This window comes from Echinops telfairi, unplaced genomic scaffold, assembly GCF_000313985.2.
Source record: "Echinops telfairi isolate 266 unplaced genomic scaffold, ASM31398v2 ScPeMD7_3533;HRSCAF=4204_0, whole genome shotgun sequence".
Classification (NCBI taxonomy): Eukaryota; Metazoa; Chordata; class Mammalia; order Afrosoricida; family Tenrecidae; genus Echinops; species Echinops telfairi.
In genome coordinates this window covers 44,848,982-44,858,826 of record NW_022107431.1, presented here as the reverse complement: position 1 = coordinate 44,858,826, position 9,845 = coordinate 44,848,982, and the positions used below count along the sequence as shown (strand labels likewise).

At 42.9% G+C, this 9,845-nt stretch overlaps 1 pseudogene; it reads left to right on the top strand.

Moving 5' to 3' along the window:
- The first annotated feature begins 7,654 nt into the window (after positions 1 to 7,654).
- On the top strand, positions 7,655 to 8,250 carry LOC101640355 (annotated as a pseudogene).
- The last annotated feature ends 1,595 nt before the right edge of the window (positions 8,251 to 9,845 follow it).

Sequence of the window (9,845 nt, the reverse complement as noted above, 5' to 3'; positions counted from 1 at the left end):
GGAGACATCGGACAGTGCAAGATATGACAAAATAATAATTTGTAAATTATCAAGGGTTCATGAGGGAGGGGGAAAAAATGAGGCGATGATGCCAGGGGCTTGGCTGGAAAGCAGATGTTTTAAGAGTGATGAAGGTAATGAATGTTCAAATATGCTTTACACAATTGATGTATGTGTGGATTGTGATAAGAGTTGTATGAGCCCCTAATAAAACGATTAAAAAAGAAGAAGTGAGGCAGACACTGGGAGGAGTGCAAGAGTTAAAGACAGCGGAATTACATACTGTTATATCCACAAAAAGCAATCACAGTGATTTATGGGCAGATGCATGCAAACATGCCCAGCACAGGTTGGACAGGTGGAAGGGGGAGAATGGGAATGTATCTACAAATCCATGTGCAGGCTTGACAGAGGGTACTTGTGCATGGATATTTACCTTTGCTGCAAACAGATGTATAAATGTGGTGGAGTATACAACACCAAAGTTATGAGAACGTTTTAGACATAACCAAACAATTGGAAGGACCGGGTCCCTGGGCTTGGAGACTCAGAACTACAGTCGAGAGGGACACCGAGTCATTTGGCATAAATAGTTCACCGAGACAATCTACATCTTAATTTGGTGAGTAGTGATTGGAGGTATTACAAACTTGTGAACAGCTATCGAGGGTGCGGCGATTGTTCTTTCCATGTTTGGAGCACAGAAGAGTGATGAAAATCAAAGGTGCATGGAAAGTAATTCTTTTTTTTTAATCATCTTATTAGGGGCTCATACAACTCTTATCACAATCCATACATACATCAATTGTGTAAAGCACATTTGTACATTCATTGCCCTCATCATTCTCAAAATATTTGCTCTCCCCTTAAGCGCTTGGCATCAGGTCCTCATTTTTCCCCCTCTTTGCTCCCCCCTCCCTCATGAACACTTGATAATTTATAAATTATTATTTTGACATATCTTGCCCTGTCCGACGTCTCCCTTCACCCACCTTTCTGTTGCCCGTCCCCCAGGGAGGAGGTCACATGTAGATCCTTGAAATCGGTTCCCCTTTCCAACCCTCTCTCCCTCTATGCTCCCAGCATCACCACTCACACCACTCACACCTGAAGGGATCATCCGCCCTGGATTCCCTGTGTTTCCAGTTCCTATCGGTACCAGTGTACAGTACATCCTCTGGTCTAGCCAGACTTGCAAGGTCGCATTCAGATCATGATAGTGAGGGCGGGAGGAAGCATTTAGGAACTAGAGGAAAGTTGTATTTTTCACCATAGCTAGATCGCACCCTGACTGGCTCATCTCTCTGCAAGGGGATCTCCAGTGGCCTACTAATGGACTTTGGGTCTCCTAATTTCATCTGTAATAATCCCCTTTCCAAAGCACTCTGCAGGATAGAAGGGTATTCACATCCTTTGTCTATAGACAGAGGGGATTCCCCAGGGTCTTAGTCCGCATCTATTCCACCTTCACTTTAAACAAAATAAAAAGCTTAAACAACTTTCAAGTGGGTCCAAAGCGAGCTCAGATGATGTTACATTTTAACCTAACAGCATCTGCCATAATTGACTTTACAGTGCTCTCTGTCTGATAACAAGTCTATTTTCATCGCTCAACTGTGACCAGAGGGAATTCCCCAGAGGCTTAACCCATGTAGGGACCCTGTAAATAGCTTTGGGGCTTCCGTTGTCGTTCATGGCCTTCTACAAACAAGGTATTTACAATTCAACCTCTGATACCTTTTGTTCACACATAATGATGACTCATATGAGTACGTACGTTTACTTCACTCTTGACTCAAGAAACCTATCGGTACCTCACGTCCTTCCCCTTTCTCTTCCCAGGGCTAACGTTTCTGTTCTCTTGTAACATCCTACTCGAAATGTGCGAGAAAGGCCATCTGATGATTTAGATCATCTCTCATGTGTGGGTCACTAACCAGCTCACATTTTGACTGTCCTCAGATCAGGAAGTGCCCACTCAAGTCCAATCAGTTGTGTCAGGAGAAGCCCAGAGCTCAGACCTGGTACCCAACATGGCTGCCCAGGGATATGCCTGTGGAAAAGGCCACTTCCCATAGGAGTAGCTGTGTGTCAGTCAGACACTGTAACTGATATTTACAGGAAAACAACTAAATCAGGATAATTTGTTCAGAAGAAATCCCTGGATGCAGCTTCTTTTTCATTTTTGGTGATTCAGTGCATCAATAAATTGGATAATTGTTCATACTGACTTTCTGTAAATGGTGAAGTAGTGGTTACCAATGGAGCTGCTGTCTGCAAGGACAGCAGTGGAAGACCCGCAGATGCCCCATGGGAGAAGGACTGAGCTTCCTACTTCCGTGAAGAGTTTGAGCCTCAGCAACCCACAGGGGCCGTTACATCCTGTCCTGTAGGGTCACCAGGAGTCAGAATTGAAGGCAGTTGAGTTTATGTAATGTGAGTATAGTCTATACTCGTTATTTTAAAAAGTGATGTCATCATTAGAGAAACTTTTCAAGTGTACTCAAATTCCTCGGATGCAACTAGCGCCCGTGAGTCAAACGTGGTCGTGCATCAAGCTCACCTCCAGGAGACAGCCCACAGGAATGGCCATCTTCTCTAACCCTCACGAAATAAACTCCAGTGGAAATCCAGGAAACGTGTCGACAGGTGTTGTGGGAGGCGTTTCCAAATAAAGGGCAGTCCGTATTTATTGTTTGTCATGAGTCCCACTCGTCCCAGAGAAACATTGGGAGGGTCTCTGCCAGATTTTGTAAAGTGTCTGGGGCTTTTCCATGGAAAGGCACTATATATGAGAATAAAAGAAATGGCAACGATATTCTTGTGCAACCCTGCCACGGAGCTCATCTTTGTCTTTAAAAATCAGATCGTTCATCTTTAGGCCTCATGGGGATTACTGAATTCAATTTGTGCTGAGAATGCGGAAACTGATGAAAAAAAGATGCTCATTATGAAAGCACTTTCTCGGGTGCCTGTTTTGTTCAATATGTGTTGCTCTTAACTTTTGTTGAAGCGTTTTCTATTGTTTGAAAATGCACAATGATGCTAATTAGGAATGCAGATGGCATTGAAATTTTAGAAAAACATAGGAAGAATGTTTTCTTGATGAGACATCACAAGCTTTCCAAATATTTGTACCCAGCTGTGCATGCACTCACATGTAACTGTGTGTTCTCACATGTAACTGAGTACATAACAGTTGCGTGTACTCACACGAGGGCAAGAGGCAAGAGCCCTGGTGGCACAGTGGTCAGGAATTGGGCTGAAATCTGCAGGTCAGCAGCTCAAAACCACCAGCTGCTCTGCTACTCCTGTAAAGAGTGACAGTCTGAGAAGCGCAGGGGGCAGTTCGACCCTGTTCTACAGGGTTGCTGGGAGACCCCATAGACTTGATGGCAGCAAGTTCCGTTTTTGGTGAGGGAGAGAGAGAAAAGGTGATAGGGAGCAAGAGATATTTTAAGAATAATAGTATAATCATATCTCTATATGGATAGTACTTGCCTTGCTTTGCATAACATTGTGTCCATTATTCCATTGGGTTCCCATTAGACAGTACTCCCAAGGTCACAAAGGGTGTGATTTGATTCATATCCTCTACTACCAAAGCCAAGATGTAATCTCATCTTCATCTGTCTATTTGCATAGCAGAGAACTCCCTCCGGCATGGGACCATATAGTGCAGAATGATAATACATCGCATAAGGAATTATGGCTAAAAGGACCATAGTCATTGATGACATCTCAGAGAGGTAGTGAGATGTGAAGGCAATGGACCACTTGGGTCATGCCTGTCTAAGCAATTTTTCAGGAGACAATTAGGACCAAGACAGTGACATAAACCACCGAGTTAAAGATAAGGCAGGTTGGCATGGCCAGTAAAGACGACCAAGTGTATCATTTGCAATACCACTGTAAATCCGGTTAACATCTGTGATGCGCAATTAATTCTCTATAAGCAAACATGCTGATTTAGGCAAGCTGTAGCACAAAGCCAAATCGATGTCTCCAGAGAAGCTAGTCTGCTCTGCTTCTGCCGAAGCTCTTACCAGTTCTCGCTCTTGTGTAATGATCACCCTTCTCTAGCGCCTTTTTTTTTCACTTTCTTTTAAATTCTAGGATGTCTCAAATATAGCAGCCTAGCAACTTTCTCCCTATAGAAAACTTCACTCTGTCATTCTGCCATTTCTAAATCTAATTTAAAATTGCTTTTCTGATTTTTACAACTCTTCGTCAAGTTGCCCCTCCCTCCCTTTCCAGATTCATTTCTCCTTATCTTCATCAATCTGTCGCCTTCAACTCCACCCCCTCACTCCATTTCTTGACTTTTCAGGCAGCTACTGCTTGAATGAGAAGATTGAAAATCTCATTTATCACTTTGGAGAAGTCTTGCAGCAACATATTGCAAAGCCTTCCGCACACAGAAGAGAGGAAGGGAGAGAGAGGCACCTGAAAATGAATCTCTAAAGTGAGAGTAGCCCTGAAATAGAGCAAAATAATAAACGGCGGCTCCCAGGCTTCCTTGAAAATAAAACAACTTACAATGTAGCTTTTTCTTTGTAAATAAGCTATTATCAAACCTTGGGGGAAATTACACAAATCACTAAATCATAAAATCAGTGGTATTTAAACCATGAAACAAGCTACCCCTGAAAATATGGCAGGAACAAAACCCTGTTCTCTCTTGGCATCAGCCCTGCCCTTGTACACGTGACACCACCAGAAGATCTGGTAATCCAAACATCTGGTCTCAGGCACACTTTGTCATCGTAACTGGTACCTCCATTTAAATGCTTTCCTTCCACCGGCTTGACAGATGGATGGATTCCTGAAGGCCCCAGGTTACATTCAAATACTTCGAACCATCAGCATCTTCCATCCCAAACACTGTCTCCTGCTCCCCTACCCCCAGGCAGTGAGACAGAGAGAGGAGGGGTCTGCAGTAATGTAAATTGGAAATCTAGTGTCACAAGCCAACACTTCCCCTCCCAGCAGGAGCACCAGAAGGCAGTGTCTTGATCCTGCCACACACAGATTCTATGAGTGACAACAGGCTAAGAGATGCAGAAGAAAAGAAAAATATGCCCACAGGGTCCCTCCCAAATGGTAGCAGTGTTGAGTTTGAACTGCTTTGGGGTATGTGGAAAATGGAGCTATAAATTTGGTAGAAAGTTGCCTGCCACCAGGTTCAGACTTTACTGATTACCGGCAAGAGCCTTTTGTCTTCTGAAATGAAAAATAACTTCCATAAAGAAAGTTGGCATAAACTGGACACTATAAACTACTATGTTAGAGTCATGTGGATCACTCTGTGCTGCCACCCGAGCAGCTCCTCTTTCACGCCACAACAGGACAAAAAGAGATGGAATGTTGAGCAGAAAGAAACGGAGGCTGCTGCCAGTAAAAAGGGTTTAGTTCCAAATCACACAGTCTGGACTCTCGTTTCCAGATGGCACTAAAAGAGGCCATGGCTTAAAGTAAAGGGCACCCTGGGGACACACTGGTTGAGCATGCAACTGTTAACCCAAAGGTCCGGTGCTTGATCCCACCAGCCACTCCAGGATTAAGATGTGGTTGTCCGCTTCAGGAAAGACTGCAGCCTTGGGAGCCCTCTGGAGCAGTTCTCTCTCCTAGAGCATCCCTGTGAATCAGAATCTACTCAACGGCGCACAGCTGCAGCATGATTTAAATTGTGTCTGCACCCAAAGTCTCTATATCTTTCTATGGATTCTGCTTGGTTTTTCTTCTCTCTTCACGATCTTTGCTTACAGTATTTTTTTCCAAATTTTTTTTTTTTTTTGCTATAAATTTCTCCAGATTCACGAGACTGGGTGAATGAGGTTGTGAGCAAAGAAATTAAAGCCACTCTAATGCATGTATGCATATGAAGCATTATGTCATATGAGGCATGCACACATTATGTTTGAAAGAGCGCTGAAGAATATCTTCTAGTAAAGAACCTGCTTCCTTGTGGCATCTGGTGTGATAATAGATGTGAATCCATTTTGATTTTCATTAAAATGTATCCATAGTCATGACATGTCGCTTTTTTGCAATGTGCCAATATTCTTCTGCTATCCATGATCAAAGCTAATTTCACATGTTCATTTGTTTAAAAGGGCATACTATTCACTGTCCTTGTTACTAGTGATATAATCTGTCCTCAACATCACCTTTTCCCTGATTGCCACCTGCTATTCAGATCCACATTTGGTGTTTCATTACTTTGCCCCCAATTCTAGCACTGTCATTCACCTTCTTCCATCTCTCATTTCTCTGCTAGCTCTTTGGAGACATGGAGTTTTATTATTGTTATTGTTATTTTCTTTTTCCCTCCAAAGATGGGAGAGTGAAGGTGAAATGCTAAGAAATGACTAGATGCATACATATCAAGAAGTTAGTAATCATTGGAAACTAAACCAGGAGTTCAAAGTCATGGTCTATTTTTAGAGGACCACTCATTATATGGATGGAAGCCTGAAATCCAAGTGCTTTGAATTTTGTTTTGCAGGTGGAATTAATAATAAGGAAGACCAGGGAAGGACTTATATATTTGAATTCTGGTGTTGGTGAAGATGATACCATGGGCTGTCCTATAAATGGTACAGATAGGATGCTCCTTAAAAGTGAGGCCAGTGAGACTCTGTCTTACATAGGTTGACCGTGTTGTCATGATGGACCAGTCTCTAATCATGCTGGTTAAAGTGGAGCATCAGCCACAATGGAAGAAGAGGACAAAGGTCCATTGACTCAGGGCTGCAACCATGGGCTTGAACACCACACCAATGGTGAGGATCGTGCGTGCCTGAGCCACCAGTCATTCTGGGGGTGGGACTTAACAAACACAAAGCCAAAACCAAATCAGAGTTCTCTGTGGTGAATTCATTATGCCGTCATTTAATTTAGGATGATAAACTATTACCTCATTTTCCCAATGAGTAAGAAATGTGGGAAACAGAAGGATTTCTCTCAAGCTGCCGCCCCCAAATATATACCAGACTTAGCTGCTTGAGAATGACTGTACACTTGGAGGTCATCAGGAGTGGGTTGGGGGTCATTCTCCCTGAGAGTTATCAGCTGTCTAGATCAAGCAGACACCACTGTTTATCCCACAACAAATAGGGCCCACTCCCTTCTGATAAGGATAGTAGTTGTCTGTTTCCTTGTAGGAGACACCAGAGAGGTCATACCCGCCCAAGGATGACCAAGGTTAGCTGCTATCATGAATCTAGGGTCCGCCCACCTTGTCACATGTATACCCCTAGACCTTCCCATTTCTATGGGCACACCCCTAGCTCATCCCTTTCCTGTTATGCTTATGCCTATCGTAGATCCTCTTCCTACAATGTGTATGCCTATTGTACTGCCCCTTCCTGTGACGTGTGGTTACCTGTAATCATATCCCCCTATCTCTCATGCTCTTGATGACTTTAATGTAATATATATTGATATATATAAATATATATATATATCAACCGTACAATTGTGCTTACTGAACCCGTAGGTAGTAGTAGCAGTGGGGGCTGGCCCCCTATCTCCCCCACATTTAATTTAATTATACAAAGAGACCCTTAGATGTTGGAAATACTACCAAAATAACAATCTAGAAAAATAGTAGTTGCGGTCTGAGCTAAAGAAGGCGCTGGGCAGAGAGATCATGGAGGGTCAACGTTGGCTGCCACTAGGGCCAATCCTAAGGTCACTAACCAATAATTCAAACAATTAAGTCTATAATCTAACTGGCAACTTGTTGATATATAAGGAATGAATACTGAATTCCTTTATATATGGTACCAAGACCAGTGTGTGCAGTATTACTTTTTTCCGCATTATAGAGAAAATATGAAATGTTCAGAAGAAGAGGGGAAAAAAAAACAAATCTCAGGGACAAGATGTCACATCATCAGTATATTTCAAGAAGCCATCCGTCAGCCATGTACTGATGCACGCTGTCGCTAGCAATAAGGGCACGGTGCATTTTGAATCTGGATCCACCATGAAAACAGCCTGGAAGAGTCTGCGTCTATGACCCCTGGAAAAAGAGCCAGGTAGCTGGAGAACTTTGACACGATTCTACTCACTGATCCACTCCCGAGAACAACGCTCACGAAGACCAGACTGAGGCACTGAGTATGAAAGGAAAAGGAGAGCTTTGTTTATTGCATTAGTCAGGTAGACGGACATCTCAATGAATTAGATAAATAGAAACCATTACCAATTAGCCATGGGAAAACTAGTGTTGAAACTCTATAGAGGATACCATAAGTTTACCAGAAGTTTATGGAACATGACCTTGATGAATTAAAATCCAATGCAATTACCTGCTGCATAGCTCGTTAATAATGGAGACACCAAATACTGTATAATTTGCATCAAAAATGTATGCTGCCATACACTAACTCAACATTTTTATATTTTATTAACTGATTTAAACTGTGTGAATTTTTGAAAAAAAGAATAATACTAGTTTAATTTGGTTCATTTATTTTAAAAAATTAAGTAAGATCAGCATTTAGCTAAGTGATACATCTCTTTCGGCATCAAAGGACAAGAAAGGCCCATAGGCACAGTAGCTAGCTACTGCTCTTCTCTCAGTTAGCTGAATTAGTGAATGAAAGGGTTGTTTTAAAATTGCTTTGGTATGGTTCAGTGGTGATGATTTTTCATTTATTTTGTTTTGTTTCGTGGGGAGAATTAAAATAGTTGATCTCTTTATGAAAATGAGGCTGTGCTTGTAAGACGGAGATGCAGAATCCAAACTAAGACCCGAAGGGAGAGGGAGTTGAGCAGGCGCAGTCAGAAAGGCACAAGCTCTATGTTCCAGAAGAGGGTCGAGCCAAAGACAGACCATGAGCTCCCAGGAGCTGGAAGCCATGGACTAAGGAGGACCTCCGACTCGGAGGAAAGAAAGTGTCTTGAGTGGAGAGTTGTGGTGACAGTACTCATAGACATGAAGTTTGTTGCTGAAAGAAGTGCCCAGCAGCTGACCGGGTGGTCCCAATGCACGTGCTTCTCCATGTGTGCACAATAGAGTTGCATTTCATGGGGCTGTGAGGCTGTAACTCTCTCAGAAAGGAGAGCAGGTCGTGCAGCGGTAAGGACTCAGCTGCTAACCAACACGGTCATCAGATGGAACCCACCAGCCACTTTGCGGGAGACGATGAGCAATGTGCTGCTATCAAGATGGACAGCCTTGGAAACCCTGTGGGCCACTTCTACCTGATAGGTCACTATGAGCCGGAATTGACTTGACTTTGGCTTTGAGGGGTCAATCTTTCGGAAGCAAATCACCAGGCCTTTCTTTTGGGGTGCTTCTGGGTGGGTATGAACCCCGAACTTTCCCACTAGTCATTCAGGGTTTAACCCAGGAGCTCCTAGAGCAAGAATCAGGGGTTTCTAGATATTAGTGGGGGGGGAAAAATCAGATGGCACTACTTAAAATTGAGGTAGTGAGTACTACATCCAATCTGGGGGAAAGGCATGGGAATCTGTTCTTAAACAATTAACACATGTAATTTGTGTAGCTATGTATAGTTTCTTTCTTTTTTAAAAACATCATTTTATTGGGGGCTCTTACAGCTCTTATCACAATCCATACATATATCCATTGTGTCAGGCACATTTGTACATATGTTGCCATCATCATTCTCAAAACATTTTCTTTCTACTTGAGCCCTTGATATCAGCTCATGTTTCACCCTCCCCAACCCTCCCCACTTCCCTCACGAATCCTTGATAATACATAAATTATTTTGTTTTTCATGTCTTACACTGACCGCTGTCTCCCTTCACCCACTTTTATGTTGTCCATCCCCCTGGGGAGGGGTTATATGTAGATCATTGTGGTC